This window comes from Eurosta solidaginis, chromosome 4, assembly GCF_040869045.1.
Source record: "Eurosta solidaginis isolate ZX-2024a chromosome 4, ASM4086904v1, whole genome shotgun sequence".
Classification (NCBI taxonomy): domain Eukaryota; kingdom Metazoa; phylum Arthropoda; class Insecta; order Diptera; family Tephritidae; genus Eurosta; species Eurosta solidaginis.
Genome location: NC_090322.1, coordinates 12,086,262 through 12,106,006, shown reverse-complemented (window position 1 = coordinate 12,106,006; position 19,745 = coordinate 12,086,262). Strand labels below are relative to the sequence as shown.

Genomic DNA, 19,745 nt, shown 5'->3' with positions numbered 1-19,745 from the left:
TAAGTTTGATATTAGTCGAAAACTTCTAGTTGTAAATTAAAAATTTTTGCCCACGACTAATCCCTAAGGGTAGTGGCCCGCAATTAGTCTTTTTCGTCTAAAAAGTGCTTTAATTGTTCCCCACTAGCCTCTTATTGGTAGAGTTGAGATAACACAGTTTTAAATTTATGTAACTAATTTCAAGGAGTAACAAGAGAAAGTTGAAACAAAATAGGAAAAAAATTTAAAAGAAAAAATAATAAAAATAAAGTTTTTAAAAAGTAACCTTTTACTGAGTTCAATGTATGGTTTAGGTGAGTCTTGAGGTCTTGCTACACAGAGTGGACTCTGTTATGGAGTTCTAGCTTAATGCATTTGGTTAATTTTCACTCCCGATTATAAAGTGGCTAAATAAAAGGAAATAAAAATAAAAACAGGCATGGTCATAAGCTAATGGAGAAATTATGATAGATGCTCGCAGTTGAGTGTAATTAAAACGGCTACGCGCTATGGCAGTCCGAACACAAACCCTGCAAAAATCGTTGGATCATGTGGTCCACTTACCATTATACTCCACTGTAATGTAGCAAAGTACCTTCCAACGATTAGTTCTTTGATGTATCGGGCGCTTCGGGATATTCATACCTGGGCATCTAATGTCGGGTTGAAAGTCAATGCGGAGAAGACGGATATGGTCTTGTTTAAAAAGAGGTACAAGGTCCCAAATTGGACCAGGCCTAAGTTAGGAGGGGTGACCTTACAGGAGAAACCTTGCACAAAATATCTAGGAATCATCCTAGACAGTAAGCTGTCATGGAAGCTCAACGTGGAGGAGAGGGTCTAGAAGGCCTCAACGGCACTCTGTGCATGTAAAAGAATGCTGGGGTGTCCGTGGGGCCTATGCCCTCTCTTTCTCTTTGGGTTTTTACAGCGATTGTAAGCCCTATTCTATACTATTGAGTTCTTGTTTGGTGGAAAGCCCCACAAAAAACAACATACCTCAAAAAATTAGAGGGGGTATGCAGACTATCGATGCTTAGCATTATGGGAGCCCTGAAAACAACCCCGACGGCTGCACTGTATGCCATTCTGCACATTCCACCTGTAGACCTGGTAGCAAAGAACAAAGCATTAACGACCGCAACCAGGCTCGGTGCTTCAGGGCAGCTTGAGCGCCGACCATATGGCCATAGTAGTATAGCGTCATCAATCACAAGACGAACAGATTACCTGATTTCCTATCTGCGCTTCGAGGGAGATCTTAAGGCCACAATAGAGGTGGACGGTTGGCGCAAGGGTGCGCAAATGGCGGATGAGGCGATACATGTGTACACCGATGGTTCCAAAGTAGTGGAAGGAGTAGGGTCTGCGGTATACTGCGCTGATCCGGAAATAAGCAGATCCTACAGGCTGCCGGATTACTGTAGCGTTTTCCAAGCGGAAATATTAGCCGTAACCAAAGCAGTAGAAACCCTGGAAGAGAATAGCTTAAGTTGCAACCGTGTTAACTTTTATATTGACAGTCAAGCAGCAATTAAGGCAATAATCTCGCATAGCACAGCATCTAAATGCGTGTTAGAGTGTAAGCAGTCTCTGGAGAGAATCGGGACAGGGAGAAGCATACATCTATATTGGGTCCCAGGGCATATGGGAATAGATGGGAATGAACAAGCGGACGAACTAGCTAAAAAGGGCGCATCCCTTGAAGCTTGCTCCGTAGACGTCCCAATTAGATTGGGCGAGATTAAGCGAAGGCGAGAGGTGCACATAATCGAGCAAGCGGGAAAGGCGTGGGTTCAAGCGCGGCGATGTAAAGTGTCGAAGATTATGTGTAGGTCTTACAACCTTAGACTAACACAGTTGCTTCTATCATTAAAAATAGAGGACTGTAAACTCATGACGGGTATTCTGACTGGACACTGCCTTCTGGCGTCACATGCTTTTAATTAGGCTTGGTCAGTTATAGCAGATGTAGGAAGTTGGGGTTGGACGAGGAAACGATCGAGCACGTTCTGTGCTCGTGCCCTGCACTTGCCGGGCTAAGACTCCAACTATTAGGAGTGATACCGCTGTCAGATCTAGAAGCAGCAAGTGGCCTAAGTCCTAGGAAGCTTCTAGTATTTGCCAAGAGGACTGAGTTATTTTATAACATAGGGCCTGGTTTTTGATAGGGTTTTTCAGTTTGGTCGTTAAAACAAACTTCTGGTAACACTACGGACTCAATCAGTCTATGTGAGGTCCTCATGGACCGGCCAGTTCAACCTAACCTAATGCAGCAATGGACCAACTCATGTTTCTACACGAACATATTGTAAGCCGATCATTGCACATTTTTAACGATTGTAATCACTACACGATGTTTATTGGACTGTGGGTACTCCATGGATTACTCTGATGTAATGCGGAGCTGGAGTATATGGCCCAGTCCTAGGACATCGCAATGTTAATTGGACCATATTCTTTGTATGAATTGGGGTTAATTTTGGAGCACTCGGTTGGTCCATAGCGAGTACATGCGTGCATGGAGTACTCGCGATTTATGAATTGGGGTTAATTTTGGAGCACTCGGTTGGTCCATAGCGAGTACATGCGTGCATGGAGACTCGCGATTTTTGCAGGGAAGTGGCAGACACAAAGGCAACGTTAAGTTGAGAAAAATTCAATAAAAAGTTGTTGTGATGTGCGGAATGTTGCGTTGGGGCGAGAGCGGCTGCAATAAATGGAGCGAGCCAATGCGACCAATGCATGGAATTTGCAAGCAATGACTTTTTTTTTTATTATTTTATTTAAATTTTTTTCAAACTCGGTCCCTTTTGCGTTAAAGTTTTTAATCGACCGTTAGAAGAGCTAGAAAACAATATCACTGTATGCGTTACACAAATATTTAAATTGAAAATAAAACTTATTTATAAAAAAGTTGCTCAAAATTGGCAAGTTTCTAGAAGTCTTTAAATCGATAAAGACTGACCAAGCGAAAGGCAAAGAAAATTTCCATTATAATCACAAAACAACACAAACAGTTATCACAAGAAAAAATAAAATAGAAGTATCAAAAGAAAAAAATTAAACAAAGCAATTATCTTCAAAGGTTTGCATACAAAGCACGGCTTATCCATAACAACTTCAACTGTCACCATACTCGTCCCGCACACCTTTTTCTGCTTGAATGAAGTTTAGAACTTTTACGGGGTGCGCCCACTGCCCGGTGTGTTTACATTGTTTGTCTGAGTTTTTCACTCGTTCCTCAAACTTTTTCTTAGTTGTTCTTTGTTTGTTTTATTATGTTGTTGATATGGGAGTGAGACCGTTAGTTGGGGGAGACATGATTTACAGTCGCTGTGCCTAATTAAGCGTAAAAACTCGTTGAAAAGTGATTTGTTTTTTGCTGTTGGTTTTACCGTAGTTTTGTTTGCTTTACTACTTTGAAAATATTAATTTCAAAGTTTACAGCAAAATATTTTTCAAACGAAAACATATACAACATCAGTAGTCGCCAAAATTGAAATTGTGGCTGTGTGGGTAAGAGTAAAATCAGCGTAGTGGTGGTGATTTAGTCGTTGATTAACGAACAACTCGGCAAGATGCACACACGCTTGTTTGTTAAACACAAATAAGACACAGAAGTTATGTTGCCCAAGTTAGAGAGGCCAAACGGCATAAAAATCTATCCAGACAGAACTAATCAACTCAACGCCTTTGGGACATCTGAAATATTAAATAATGTTTTTTGTTTAGGTATAGTAGCTCATAGAATCTTGAAAGCGACGCTGGTCCAGCAGGGTTGCATTATAGGTAGAATGTATTACTTTATATCCATATATATGGTTTTCGCAATCAAAGATTGGTCATAATTGTGGCAGTCAGATTTGCTGAACCAAAACATAAATGTATTAATCGCATAATGTTTGAGTTAAATTTATAGCTTTTTGAAATAATATGTTTACCTACATTTCATAATCATATTTGTTGCTGCTTGGCACTTAAGTGCGGCTGAAGCTGATGGCAAAAGCGGAAGTGGCATTTTTTTCCGGTTTTTGCGCAAACTTTAATGAAAACGGTAATTTGAACTATTAGCTTTAAAAATTCATAAGCTTTCTTTTGCAATATTTTGTTTTGTACAATGCGTTCACATCAAATTCACAATTTTCAGAACACTTCTTTGTTGATTTGCACTTTTTTTGAAAGTTTTTTTTTTGCTAATAACCAATTAATTTTGATTTTAAAAGTTATATGGCATTACTGTTATTTTTTTTTGTTGGTAATGATCTCTTTTTTTCATAAATAAAAATGATTGGTTTGTTTTTGTATATTTTTAGTTGAAAATCTTAATTTTTGTGGCTTAAGTTTGCTCTTAGCTTTTTTTACTGCAAAATTGTAAATAATTCTAAATAATGTTTCTAGTTAATTCAGTAATAATAATATATATTTTTTAGTGTTTTTTTATTATTAATTTGCATTTTTATTTTCCTTTAAAGTTTTACTCATATTTTTTTCTATATTATCTTTTTTTATATTTATGTTCAAAATTTTTATACGTTTTTATTTTTATTAAATTTTTTGTTTTACTGTCGTAGGTTTTTTCAATAAATTAATTAATTTGATCAATGTTTGTTTTTATATTTTTTATTTTTGTTTGCGTTCTTATTTTTTTTTTAATGCCTACGATTTAATTTTTTAGAAAATAATTTTCTAAATTTTTATTAATTTTCCAATATTTTCCAATATTTTTCTTTTTTTTTATTTTAGTTAAAATTTCTTTTTAATAATTATGTTCAAAACTCTTTTTAAATTTTTTTTAGTAAAGTAAATTAAATTAATTATTTTCATTTTCTCTTTTATTTTTATTATTTAATTTTGTGATTTTCAAGAATCTTTGCTCTAAAAAATCTTTGAAAATACTAAAAATAAATCTACCAAACAGGCAACAAAAGGCTAACAAACGATGCACGTGTGACATACAAAATGTTGCACCCCTGATTTCCAACTGGAAAATACGTTTCCCATAAGAAACCTGAAAACAATAACAAACACCGAACCAACAATGAGAAAAATTAAGAGGAAACAAACAAAACGCAAGTGACTAAAGTATTAGAAAAGAAGAGATTGACGCAATTCAAAAAAAAAAAAAAAAATAATAATAATAATAATAATAACAAACAAAAACAGGGGTGTTAGTCGAATAGTATATGCCATATATTAAAAGGTTTTATTTATGTTTATTATTGTTATAGCAAAGCTGACGGCCTTGGCTTTAAGGGTTGGAGGTAAGAGTGCATAGCCATAATCAGCGCATACCAAGTGCAAGGGCTAAAAATTCGGTCTGCGAGGGTGAGTGAGCTAAAAAAAAAGCTGAAAACGAGGTGACTAATTGTAAATTTTTGTTATTCCTCGAATATCATATGAGGTGTCAGTTATGATGACGCGTACGCTGCTTTGGTGGTTCAACACAATGCAACATATCCGAGGGTGCGTATTTTTCTGTACTGCGGGCGCTGCGAAAAATGAAATATATTTGTAGGCGCAAGGCTAAATTTTGGTTAAATTTCGGCCAAACATAGGTTGTATGCATTCGCATATGAGTATACATATGTGCTTATAAATATATACAAACATTAACTCATTTATGTAATGTAAGTCAACTTGAAAGAGGGTTGCTGGCTGTCATAGGGGTGACTGCTTGTTTAGGTGAATTGTTTTAATTTTATGATTTTAAGCGAACAGTTGTTTGAACTAAATTTATATTTCCTCTTTTTTGTTTGTTTCCTTTCATTTTGAAGCGGTTGATATGATAAGATTTTGTATAAAGAAAAATTAATTAAATATTTTGAAGTGGAGTATCGAGAATCCTACAGCAAGTACTTATACTGATATAGTCTTTATTAAAAAAAAGTATTATTATTAAAAAAATTTAATATCGAAATAAAAAAATTGAAAGAAGTAAACAAATTTTTAAATTCATTCTAAGAAAAAATTAATGATACTATGAAACATTTCATGACCAAATACTAAATTTTTCAACAATTTTATTAGGTTTTTTTTTAAATTTTATTTTAAATATAAAAAAATTTAATAAGAGTTTATTATTCTAAAACAACTTTGGCTTTATGGTAGAAATTTTTTAGATAAAAAAACTATGAAATATCTTTTATTCTTTTTAACACGATTTGGATGCAGCAGATAAAAAATTATTGACAACTTTTTGAAATATTTCGAACTGATGTCATTATAAAAATGTAAAAAAAAAAAAACAAATTTCAAATATGTAACAAAAATTTTAAGAAATATTTTCTTCTAAATGTTTAATTTTAATTTTTCATAAAAAAAATTTTAGTAAATAATTTTTCAGATAGCAAATTTAAATATCTTTAACTGTCAAAATTGAAATTTTTAACTTCTCAAATTCCGAAAGTATACTTTTTATATTTTGTGACTTAAAAAGCTTTAAATTAAAATTTAAAGTTTTTTGTAGGTACATTCATATGTAAAAATGTGTGAATGAAATTCATATAAAATTTGGTTCCATTTTTGTTTTTATCTTCATCATTCATAAATAAGTATTTTGTAATTTAAATTTTTACAGTAAAAAAATGTTTCAGTTTAATAACTCGAGTTATTTGTTTAACATATTTTGGAATTGTTATTTTTTCAATAAGTTATTTATATTTTTAGCATGAATTTTTTTATGCATGTGTCTGCTGATCTTGTTTTTTAACTTTTAAATACATATGTTTGTTGTTTTGCACAATTAATTTTTTCAAAATTTTTCATCAAATACTTTTTAATTTTAGATTTTTTTTCAAATTTTCTGTTCTTACTCAATTAATTTTTAAAATTAGAAAATATTAAGTGTCTTTTAAAGAAAATTCGTCAATTTGTAAATTATTTAAATAAAAAAAAAGATATTTGTTAAAAAAATGTTTTCACAATAATATGTTTTATCTTTTATTGATCCTCTTGAAACGAAAAAAACAAATATTCCCAAAAATTTTTTTGTTTTGTTTGTAGCGCTGAGTTGTTTAACTGAAATTTTTTGTATAATTTTTCGAAATTTCATAATTTAAATTTAAAATTGTTTATAAGAAAACCATTTTCAACTTTAAGATTGTTAAAATTTTATTCAGGAATTGGCTATACGTACGAAAAAATGGTATCGTCCTGGGTGACGTATGAGAAAGTAAAACAGAAATTTTTGTACTGAATTTTACGGACAAGCTGAAACAGCTTTTTATTTAACTTTCATATTTTCAAATTTCTAAAATTTCTAAACTTTCAAGTTTTAAATTTTAGATTTTTCAAATTCAAGTCCAGGTACTACAATCTTGGAAAATAAAATTTTTTGTAAGGAACAGAACAGCCATGAAAACGAAAAAAATAAACCTAAGCATGTAAATACATTTTTAAAAAATCTAAAAAGTACAGTACGACTACCTCAGCTCGAATTTTTTGATTTCTCAAATAGCACGAGATCAAAACTTTAATTTGTCTAAATTTTAGTATTTTTGGACTGCTGTTCTAGATTTAATATTATTGGAATCTTAAATACTTTTTTTAATAAAAAAATAATAATAATAATGAACAATATTTTGTTATTATTACTAAAGTTTACCAGGAAAAGTTTTTTAAACTATTTTATTTAATTTAATTTTTATTTAAATTATTTTAGGAGCACAGAGCTTTAAAATTTTAGTCTTCACTGGCTTTTAAATTTTATATGTAAAAATGATATGATTTTTCTTATTTAGTAACTTTAATTTAAATTTTTGTTGAATTTGTTACATTTTATGTCATTATGTCAGAATTTTTTGGCAGTCAAATTTTTTAAAATTCAGAATTTTTTTTAAGTTTTAAATTTTTCTTTTTAATTTTTTACAGTCTTAATTTTTTTTACAGTCCAATTTTTGAATTTTCAAAAGTTTTTTTTTTTATTGCAAGTTTAATTGCTAATTTATTATTTTATTTTATTTTTATGAATCAAGCATTTTTAAACTTATGAGCCTTTTAAAATTAAAATTTGTAAAACAAACAAATTTTCATACTTTGTCGTTTTAACGTAAAAGTTTTGCGGTTGACAAAGAGTATCTTTTTGCTAAATTTTGTGATTTAAAAATTTTTTTAAACATTGAATTTTTTTACAAAATTAACAGATTTTAATTTTGTTATTTTTTTACTTAAGATAAATATTTACAAAAATAATAATAAATTAAGGTTGTGCAGTATTATTTAGAACTTATTATTTAGAACTTTTACATACACAGTTTTTCCAATAAAAATTCGAAACTAAGTAATTTAGTTTTTCACAAAATCACAGTTTTTTCCAAAAAATAATTGTTTTTTCAGTTTTTATATACATCTTTCAAAATTAATTTTTTTTCTTTTTCACAATCACATTTTTGGTAAAATGTTTTGCAACACGTATTCACTTGCGAACGAGTAAACTCGACAAGGCAACCAACAACTTCAGACTGACGCATTGAAGTTCCAATTGGATTCGTGTAGCTTGTCGTGATAGCAGGAGACCAGACGCCGGCTGAAAAGCACAACAAACGCTCACAATACGAGGCGCTTATTTTGTGCAAAAGGTAGGAAAAGTAGATAATAGACGAGCGAGTGTTTGGAATATTTCTGGCACGAAAACACACACAATTGTTGTTGTTACTTTAGCTACACTAGTATCGACATATATAAGAAAATATAATTCAAATTGATATTTTATGCAGGGATGCTACTTTTTAGATATTTCCCGGAGAGTCAAGAGCACTGTGCGTATGAAGTGAGAAAGTAAATATTGGGAGAGAAGAAAATGAGAGAGGATTGGTGTTGGGCTGATTTTTTCTTTCTACACTTGTACATATATATATAATGTATGCACATTATTCTAAAGTTACAGCTTTAGATGGGAGTTTAAGTTTTAATCCATTTCATTCAAGTTCTTATGGCCAATTGGATTGGTATCTAATGAAAAGCGTTTGTGGATACACGAAAATTCTGGTACACAAGTTCCTATTTCAGGCTAAAAGTCCGCAGGACAGTTGCCAGGACATTGATATGAGGCTGTACCCAGATGATACTAATCTGAAAATGGTACAAGACATTCGAAAACGATGCAATCGTAGCAAGTTATAGTTAAGAGACTTAACTGGCGCTTGGCTAGTTGAGAAAATGTTGAGCTTCCTAAACATAGTGCCACTGGCTAGCATGTCATCTACCAGAACCGTAATTGAGGCTATTCACGCTTGCATGAAATCACAGTGATGGGGCAGCTTGAACATGTGGCGTGCCCCGAGATTCTGATAAGTGAGTCCCTCACTTCAGTTCTATTTCTAGAAAAAATATATGATAAAGTCAATGGGCGCGGGTTTTCGCTCATAATACCAGATTTTCTGAGTTGTCTGCCATATTAAAAACATTTCATAAACATGTTGCGAATTATAAGTCTATGCTATGCTAGGGAATTGAAAACCACACCCGTATAAGTGGGCAAGGAAAGTATATTAGAATTTCTAAACATTTACATATCTATCTTAGGTTAGGTTAGGTTGAACTGGCCGGCTCATGAGGACCTCACATCAACTGAATGAGTCCGTAGTGTTAACAGAAGTTTGTTTTAACGACTAAACTGAAAAACCCTATCAAAAACCAGGACCTATTTTATAAAATAACCCCGTCCTCTTGGCAAATAATATAAGCTTTCTACGACTTAAGCCACTTGCTGCTTCTAGATCTGACAGCTGTATCAGTCTTAGCCTGGCAAGCGCAGGGCAGGAGCACAAAACCTGCTCCATCGCTTCCTCCTCCAACCTGCACTTCCTACATCTGCTAACACTGACCAAGCCTAATTTAAAGGTATGTGACGCCAGAAGGCAGTGTCCAGTGAGAATAACCGGCATGAGTCTACAGTCCTCTCTTTTGAATGATAGAAGCAACTTTGTTAGTCTAAGGTTGTAAGACCTACACATAATCTTCGACACTTTACAGCCCCGCGCTTGAACCCACGCCTTACCCGCCTTTCTATCTTAGGGGTATTTCTATTCCCTAAGGGGGTTTCTATTCCCTAATCTCCATCTTCAATTTTCGTCGACATTATACTCGAACTGTGTCACCAGCTGAGTTCAATTTAAACGAATATCAACACTTAAATATTCAATAAATTTTTACGAATTTCCCTTTCCATAACGTCTCGGCTGCTGCGCGCCAAGTTCTAAAATCATCACTTGGCTGCCAAAGAGTCTCGACGTCTGGTTGGTTTTGTTGCTTCATCGCATATGCGCCATGATGATGGTGATGACACATACCTACAGCGAAAGGCATAAAAACAGCAAGAGCCAATGTTCAAATAGTAATTTAAATTACAACAAAAAAGTGTGACAAGTTTCCATGGACCATTTATTGGTAGTAAACATGAGAAGTGGAGCCAAAATATTAGTCATACAGCTGAGAAATGAAGTTGTATCGGAGGAAATATTTGGAGTCTGATTAAATGCAAATATAAACGGGAATTGAAGCTGTAATGTACTCAAAGCATTTTCAAGTAATCAATCAGACCTACTTCCTGACTTATGCAGAGTCTTCCAGGCGGAGATTTATGCTATAGAGAGAGCACACGGACTGCTCCAGGATAGGACGGTTCCAGACTTCAATGTAACTATCTTTGTCGACAGCTAGAATCTAGTGACTAGAATCTGATAAGGTCGAATATCGTGCGGAGGTGTCGAACCTCGCTGGCGTCCACAAGGCAACTAAATGTTTCCTTTTGCTGGGGAGCAGCGATATTGAAAAAGCATGAATTTGCAGACGAGATGACCAGGAATGGTTCAGAGGCGGAAAGCTACGTACGACCACCGCTGGGTTATCACCAGAGAAAAATCGAGGAATATGAGAGTGGAGCAAAAGACTTACTGTGGACCAACCAGTATGATTGTAAAGTCTCAAGTCCCAAAAGACTACACTGGAAAAGGAAAATTTCAAATTACCAAACACCATCAAGGACATAAAAAAAAATTATATCCTCCAGTCTATAATCGTAGTTGGGCGTCTCAGAAATTTTTCGTGCTTATGTGTTATAGTCATAACTCACTGAGCTTATGAAGTGCAAGTAAATGTTGCAAACTTCTAGGCGACGTTTTTCTTAACTCACTGTTTAGGTATTTGGGCTTGTGTTCTCAATTTTTAGTTTTAGTTTGAGCAAAATTCTTATTCAATTGTCTGCCAAATAGTTTCCTGGACCATATTAACCCGACCTTTTCAGGTTGTTTCATAAAAAAGAGTTTTTTTAGTATGAAAATATTTTATTTAAAGAGCTAATGCTTTTTAAACGATTTTGGCATAGTAGAAATGCGAATGAAAAACTTACACCAGACTTAAAAAAGTCACATTTGCTCTCGCACATTTGAAGCCGAATTTTAGGCGCCATGCTAGTGGTATGAATCATCGTATATGAGCAAAAACATATAACGACTTTGGCTAACAATAAATTGAACAGCTTTTTCAAAGTTTTTCCTTACTATTACATTTTTTATGAGTGAGGGGGTTGGGGCGGTGATTTTAAGAGCAAAGCGACGATGTACATCATCTAACGAACAATGTCAATTGCACTTCCGGCAAGGCAGCGAATCAATGAGTCTTCACTATGCTTGTATGTATTGACAAGAAAGAAAAGCAATAAAGCAGCGTGAAATAGCGAAGTAAGAAAATACAACATTTAGAATCAAAAAAGATGAAAAAATACACAAATATAGAAAAACAACTTCATTGAAGAGAAACAAAAGGAATCAAAGTAGCAGCAGTAGCAAGGTGGATATTAAATATTGAAAAACTTCGGATATGCCAAAGAAAGAAATTTATAAAAATTGCGTGCGACTGTGGTGCGACCGAACATGTGTCTTAATTTTCTTTTACCGTACATGTGTAAACTTTTGTATGCGTGTAAAAAAAGTCTTAATCTTAGAATGTCAGTTCTTTGGTACTTGGCTTTTATGCTGTTTTGTTGTTGTTGTGTAGTCGAATTGTTGGATTACTTGTTAGTTCAATTGTATAGACACATTTATCTTCCCAGCTGTTCTGTATTGTTCTTTCAAAATGAGGAATAAATAAGTAAAGCACGCAATGTCTTTCTGCCAACTTTTTTGGAATTTTTATTGTTTAGTCTTTAAGGAAAAATAATTGCTGTAGAGCTGCTTTGTATCCTTCTTTAAGAAAAATGCTTAAAAAAAGGGAAAGGAAATTTGGCTAAATTATAAAGCGAGTGCTAACGCATTGGGTAGTAGCTTTTGCTTTAAGAATTGAGCGTACAAAAACGTTCCTTTCTTTGTAACCGAGTTCAATCTTCTGCTTTATCTCACCATGTGCGACATTGTAACCTTCCATCTTTTAGAGAACCGATAAGCCCTAGTAAAAAAAAATCGAAGGTACGGTCGGCCAAACAGGTTTTTCAATTAGAAGAAAATTTTACTAAGCGGGGTCGCCCCTCGGCAGTGTTTGGCAAGCGCTCCGTGTGTATTTCTGCCATGAAAAGCTCTGAGTGAAAACTCATCTGCCTTGGAGTCGGCATAAAACACGTATGTAGGTCCCGTGCGGCCAATTTGTAGAGAAAATCAAGAGTAGCACGACGCAGATTGGAAGAGAAGCTCGGCCTTAGATCTCTTCGGAGGTTATCGCGCCTTACATTTATTTTTATTTTTAACCCACTCCAAGTTCTGTAAATTGTTAACGCTAATACTAATTTCACACAGACGGCTTATTGAATAATAAAGGCAATTTTCTACATTAAGACGCTTATTGAGCTCAATCTTCCCTACAAAATTCGAATATATTATTATTTCATTAGTAGCTAATCGAATGCCTAATGAAGTCAAAAGCACAATGCAACTCTGTTGGCAGCGTTCCGCTTCCGTTTCCGTTTCTTAGTTTTCAAAGCAAATTGTCTGCATGGCGGAACGATACAAGGTGGCCGCATCGAACAGCTGATTATAACCTTTTTTATTTGATTTGATACATCAACTACCGGCGCAGTACGATTTTGACATTTGTCCATCGAATTTACAAGTACATGGAATTTTTTTGTTCCGCCGTGATTGTCTGTCTCATCCTTCATACTAATCGAGCAGTTACTTCTGTGTGAAAGCAAAAAATTTACGATTTCATTAGCAGGTGAAATGAGATCATTAAGTTTCTGTGTGAAAACAGTATGAAGCTCGATATCCACCAAAACCTACACGAATACTGTGCACGCCTAAATGTATGCAATTTTTGGCTAAATTTCCAGTATAATGTCAAACGTAATCAGCAGATTCCGGTAACTCAAGGGATTAATATAGCAGGCTTTTAGGCGCAGCTGATATGATTTTATAAATTTATCATGAAGATACCGATGTAAATTTCACAATCGATAAAAAAAAATTATGAACTAAAGAGAAATTATAGAAACAAACAAAAAATTGTCAAAATATCTGCAAGCATAAACTTAGAAACAAATTATAAAAAAAAAATGAAATAAAAATATGCTCAAAATGATCAACCAAAAATAATAGGATAAAAAACATTAGTTGTTGTTGTTAAATGTTATTGCGCTCACTATAGCAGGCACCTTGTCGATTGTGTGAGGGCTTAGCACAACTTCACGGCGTCGGACTATGGGGCTGAGCGGTTTTGAGGCCTGCATTTACGCCGTTTCGCTTTATATGAAAGCGGCGGCACTGACCAAAAACTGCCTTCCTCCTAATCTTGGATGCTATGCGAACCGTGCATATTGGACGATTTGCAGGCAGGTGGACTTTAGGCTGTATTTGAACGGAGCGTTTGGCATGGGCCCGTGAGACAGCAAAAGAATGTCGAATACTGCTCGCTGGTAAAGACTTTACTACGAGCAATTCTCAATTTTGCAGTGCAACAATTACACAGTGCAACAAACTTCAAAAATATGGGGAGATTATGGAAATCGGTCGTACTGTCTTCAACTAAGCCGACCAAATTGTGATATGTAATTTTAGCCTTATTTCCAAAAGTACGGTTTCCGACTAAAGCGAGGTATTCAGAAGGTAAGAAAATGCGCAAGAATATTTTTATTTTCCCTATATAGGGTAGATGTACCAGTAACCGGACGAAGTTCAGTTCCTAACTGTGGCTCCAGACCCTCAAAAAAGGAGTTATAGGCCAAACATAAAGAATGTTTAAAAAGAAAAACCACCAAAAAGATTTTGAACAAAAATAAATTGTCAAAAATAAAAATTATTAAAAAAATATGCAAAATTATCAAAAATACAATAAACTAAAAAATTTATCCTCAAAATATCAGTTTAAAGAAGGTATTAAAAAATATATACAAAACAATAAGAAAGCAAATTATATAAAAAAATGAAAAAAAAAAATATATTGAATATGAGAGAATATTCTTCAAACAATGTCAAACAAACAAAAAAATTAAAAAAAACTATTCAACTACTAAAAACAAATTAGAATTATTAAAAAAAGATAAAAAAATTATCAAACAAAAACAATAAAAGATTTAAAAGAGTACCTCAAAAGATATTGAAACAAGTAAGGAAGGCTAAGTTCGGGTGTAACCGAACATAACATACTCAGTTGAGAGCTATGGAGACAAAATAAGGGAAAATCACCATGTAGGAAAATGAACCTCGGGTAACCCTTGAATGTGTTTGTATGACATGCGTATCAAATGGCAGGTATTAAAAAGTATTTCAAGAGGGAGTGGGCCATACTTCTATAGGTGGACAGCTTTTCGAGATATCGCCATAAAGGTGGACCAGGGGTGACTCTAGAATTTGTTTGTACGATATGGGTATCAAATGAAAGGTGTTAATGAGTATTTTAAAAGGGAGTGGGCCTTAGTTCTATAGGTGGACGCCTTTTCGGGATATCGTTATAAAGGTGGACAGGGGTGAGTCTAGAATGAGTTTGTACGATATGGGTACCAAATAAAAGGTGTTAATGAGTATTTTAAAAGGGAGTGGGCCTTAGTTCTATGGGTGGACGCCTTTTCGAGATATTACCATAAAGGTGGACCAGGGGCGACTCTAGAATTAATTTTTACGATATGGGTACCAAATAAAAGGGTTTAATGAGTATTTTAAAAGGGAATGGGACGTTAGTTCTATGGGTTGACGCCTTTTCGAGATATTGCCATAAAGGTGGACCAGGGGTGACTCTAGAATTTATTTGTACGATATGGGTATCAAATGAGAGGTTTTAATGAGTATTTTAAAAGGGAATGGGCCTTAGTTCTATAGGTGGACGCCTTTTCGGGATATCGTTATAAAGGTGGACCAGGGGTGAGTCTAGAATTAGTTTGTACGATATGGGTACCAAATAAAAGGTGTTAATGAGTATTTTAAAAGGGAGTGGGCCTTAGTTCTATGGGTGGACGCCTTTTCGAGATATTGCCATAAAGGTGGACCAGGGGTGACTCTAGAATTAATTTGTACGATAAGGGTACCAAATAAAAGGTGTTAATGAGTATTTTAAAAGGGAGTGGGCCTTAGTTCAATGGGTTGACGCCTTTTCGAGATATTGCCATAAAGCTGGACCTGGGGTGACTCTAAAATGCGTTTGTACAATAAGGGTATCAAACGAAAGGTGTTAATGAGTGTTTTAAAAGAGAGTGGGCCTTAGTTCTATGGGTTGACGCCTTTTCGAGATATTGCCATAAAGGTGGACCAGGGGTGACTCTAGAATTTGTTTGTACGATATGGGTATTAAATGAAAGGTTTTAATGAATATTTTAAAAGGGAGTGGGCCTCAGTTCTATAGGTGGACGCCTTTTCGGGATATCGTTATAAAGGTGGACCAGGGGTGACTCTAGAATTTGTTTGTACGGTATGGGTACCAAATAAAAGGTGCTAATGAGTATTTTAAAAGGGAGTGGCCCTTAGTTCTATGGGTGGACGCCTTTTCGAGATATTGCCATAAAGGTGGACCAGGGGTGACTCTAGAATTAATTTGTACGATATGGGTATCAAATGAAAGGTGTTAATGAGTATTTTAAAAGTGGGTGGGCCTTAGTTCTATAGGTGGACGCCTTTTCGAGATATCGCCATAAAGGTGGACCAGGGGTGACTTTAGAATTTTTTACGATACGGGTATCAAATGAAAGGTGTTAACGAGTATTTTAAAAGGGAGTGGGCCTTAGTTCTATATGTGGACGCCCTTTCGAGATATCGCCAAAAAGGTGGACCAGGGGTGACTCTAGAATTAATTTTTACGATATGGGTATCAAATGAAAGGTGTTAATGAGTGTTTTAAAAGTGGGTGGGCCTTAGTTCTATAGGTGGACGCCTTTTCGAGATATCGCCATAAAGGTGGACCAGGGGTGACTTTAGAATTTTTTACGATACGGGTATCAAATGAAAGGTGTTAACGAGTATTTTAAAAGAGAGTGGGCCTTAATTCTATAGGTGGACGCCTTTTAGGGATATCGTTATAAAGGTGGACCAGGGTTGACTCTAAAATGCGTTTGTACATTATGGGTATCAAACGAAAGGTGATAATGAGTATTTTAAAAGGGTGTGGGCCTTAGTTCTATAGGTGGACGCCTTTTCGATATATCGCCATAAAGGTGGACCAGGGGTAACTCTTTAATGTGTTTGTACAATATGGGTGTCAAATTAAAGGCATTAATAAGAATTTTAAAAGGGAGTGGTGGTAGTTTTATATGTGAAGGCGTTTTCGAGATATCGACCAAAATGTGGACCAGGGTGACCCAGAACTTCATCTGTCGGGTACCGCTAATTTATTTATATATGTAATACCATGAGCGGTATTCCTGCCATGATTCCAAGGGCTTTTTCTTTCGCCCTGCAGAACTTTTTCATTTTCTTTTACTTAATATGGTAGGTGTCACACCTATTTTACAAAGTTTTTTTCTAAAGTTATATTTTGCGTCAATAAACCAATCCAATTACCATGTTTCAACCCTTTTTTCGTATTTGGTATAGAATTATGGCACTGTTTTCATTTTTCGTAATTTTCGATATCGAAAAAGTGGGCGTGGTCATAGTCAGATTTCGGCCATTTTTTATACCAATAGAAACTGAGTTCAGATAATTATGTGAACTGAGTTTAGTAAAGATACATCGATTTTTGCTCAAGTTATCGTGTTAATGGCCGAACGGAAGGACAGACGGTCGACTGAGTATAAAAACTGGGCGTGGCTTCAACCGATTTCCCCTTTTTCACAGAAAACAGTTATCGTCCTAGAATCTAAGCCGCTACCAAATTTCACAAGCATTGGTAAATTTTTGTTCGACTTATGGCATTAAATGTATCCTAGACAAATCAAATGAAAAAGGGCGGAGCCACGCCCATTTTGAAATTTTCTTTTATTTTTGTATTTTGTTGCCCCATATCATTACTGGAGTTGAATGTTGACATAATTTACTTATATACTGTAAAGATATTAAATTTTTTGTAAAAATTTCACTTAAAAAAAAATATTTTTAAAACTGGGCGTGGTCGTTCTCCGATTTTGCTAATTTTTATTAAGCATACATATAGTAATAGGAGTAACGTTCTTGCCAAATTTCATCATGATATCTTCAACGACTGCCAAATTACAGCTTGCAAAACTTCTAAATTACCTTCTTTTAAAAGTGGGCGGTGCCACGCCCATTGTCCAAAATTTTACTTATTTTCTATTCTGCGTCGTAAGTTCAACGCACCTACCAAGTTTCATCGCTTTATCCCTCTTTGGTAATGAATTATCGCAATTTTTCGATTTTTCGAAATTTTCGATATCGAAAAAGTGGGCGTGGTTATAGTCCGATATCGTTAATTTTAAATAGCGATCTGAGATAAGCACCCAGGAATCTACATACTAAATTTCGTCAAGATATCTCAAAATTTACTCAAGTTATCGTGTTAACGGACAGACGGACGGACGGACGGACATGGCTTAATCAAATTTTTTTTTCGATACTGATGATTTTGATATATGGAAGTCTATATCTATCTCGATTCCTTTATACCTGTACAACCAACCGTTATCCAATCAAAGTTAATATACTCTGTGAGCTCTGCTCAACTGAGTATAAAAATGTAATAAATAAAGGTAAAAAAAAATTAAAAAGTTACAAGAAAACAAATAGGAAAAACTACTATTATATTAAAATTTACAATTGATAATAAACAAAAAGCAATCAAATAAAGAATGCAGGACAAATCAAATTCCACCCATAGGGTCAAATATATGTACATTAGCCCGGGTCGATTTGTGGGGAGGCAAAAAAATCGCCAATTGCTCTGTGAAAATTATATTCTAGGGATCAAAATAAGAAACTTTGCCGAAGGAACTATACCTCTAAAACGAATTGTGATGCCCCCCCCTTTGGGTCGTAGGGGCAAATTTTGAAAAATCCCACTTTAAAAAGCCTATGTTTTTTCTTTTTGGAGTTTATTTTTCTCTTTAAAAATTTATTTAGTCAGAACATATGTAAATGAAAAAATGAATTTAACTTAGTAATAGAAAAGAAATTAAAAAAGGTTATTAGAAATTGGCGTTTTTACAACCCCCTTTTAAAACCAAGGTATCACTGTGATGCATTTGCATGTCGTAAACATAGTTGTGTGGGTTTTTTATTCAACCGTTTTAAAAAATGAAGGTATCACTGTGACACAATTGCAGATCGTAAAATTGCTTGTGTTGTTTTTTTTAAGCCACCACAAGACACAGCAGGTAGAATTGAAATTGCCCCTACCCAAAAGTTCGACCCAAAGGGGGGGACATCAGAATTCGTTTTAGAGGTATGGTTCCTTCGGCAAAGTTTCTTATTTTGATCCCTAGAATATGATTTTCACAGAGCAATGAGCGATTTTTAAATCGACCCGCCCTAATGTACATATGTATATTGAATTAGAAAATAAAAACAACGGGAAAAAATCGAATTACAATTGAAATGTAAAATGAAATCAAATCTACTTCTTCAAGTTTACTTCTGTACAACTTTAATAGAAATATTCAAACGTGGGTGGAAATGAAATGAAAATCACAACTCATTTTGCTCGGAGGCGCCTGAGCACGCGAATGTAAATCCGATCATTTTGCTGATTGCCAATACAACAAGGCAATGGATGAACTGATGAAGTGATTGACTAAGGCACAAACTGATTAAGTGACTGTGCAAGAGGTGCGAGAGGCATGCAGGGCAAATAAGTCAATTTCTTTGCGCGCTTACTAAAGGCAATCAATCAGTGACATACATACGTCAACGTTGTGCAGTTAAGTTGTACTACAATTGAACATACACACACAAACACACGCACATGCATTTATTTGTGTGCTTATGTGGGAAGCAAATTGTTTCTTACTGCAACATGCTAAAGGGTCAATCACTCAGCGCACAAAGTGTAAAGTCACCGTGTAGGAAATTCTTTTAACGATGCAATTGTTAAAGTTTTCATTTATATGTATAAAAATCGTCTATACTTAAATATAGCAATTTTTTCGCGTTGTTTGCTACTGGTAAAACGAGCTAATAGATTGAGCTAAAGTTCGATAGTTAAGATCGTTTTGGAGTCAGTTAGAATAATAATTTTTAAGGATAGTGGGCGTAGGAGTCGAGTTATATCTAAGAACTTAAATTTTGGATTGATGTGATTAAATGTAAAAAAAATGTCCCCTTGAAGAAGAATATATGGAATTGTTGGTCAAAACAGAATTGAAATTTGTGGCAATTTGCAAAAGTGACAACGTTTTACTATACAATGATTACATTTTTGATCCCCTTGTTGAAGTCAAATCGTATTTAAAAACCAGAAAA

The 19,745-nt window shown here is 34.4% G+C and overlaps 1 protein-coding gene across 16 annotated transcripts in view; it reads right to left on the bottom strand.

Moving 5' to 3' along the window:
• The window catches only part of LOC137249035 (uncharacterized protein CG43867), a 404,529-nt gene that overhangs the window by 71,835 nt on the left and 312,949 nt on the right, over window positions 1-19,745 (bottom strand). Inside the window, exons 1-2 of one of the 16 annotated variants that reach the window (XM_067780141.1) lie at window positions 8,231-8,381; window positions 3,928-4,343 (exon numbers count right to left, since the gene is read on the bottom strand). The exons of the other annotated variants lie outside the window; for them this stretch is intronic. The gene's annotated coding sequence lies outside the window, so the exon portion shown is untranslated. Of the gene's footprint in view, window positions 1-3,927; window positions 4,344-8,230; window positions 8,382-19,745 lie in introns of those variants that run through there. 16 annotated transcript variants of the gene reach the window in all.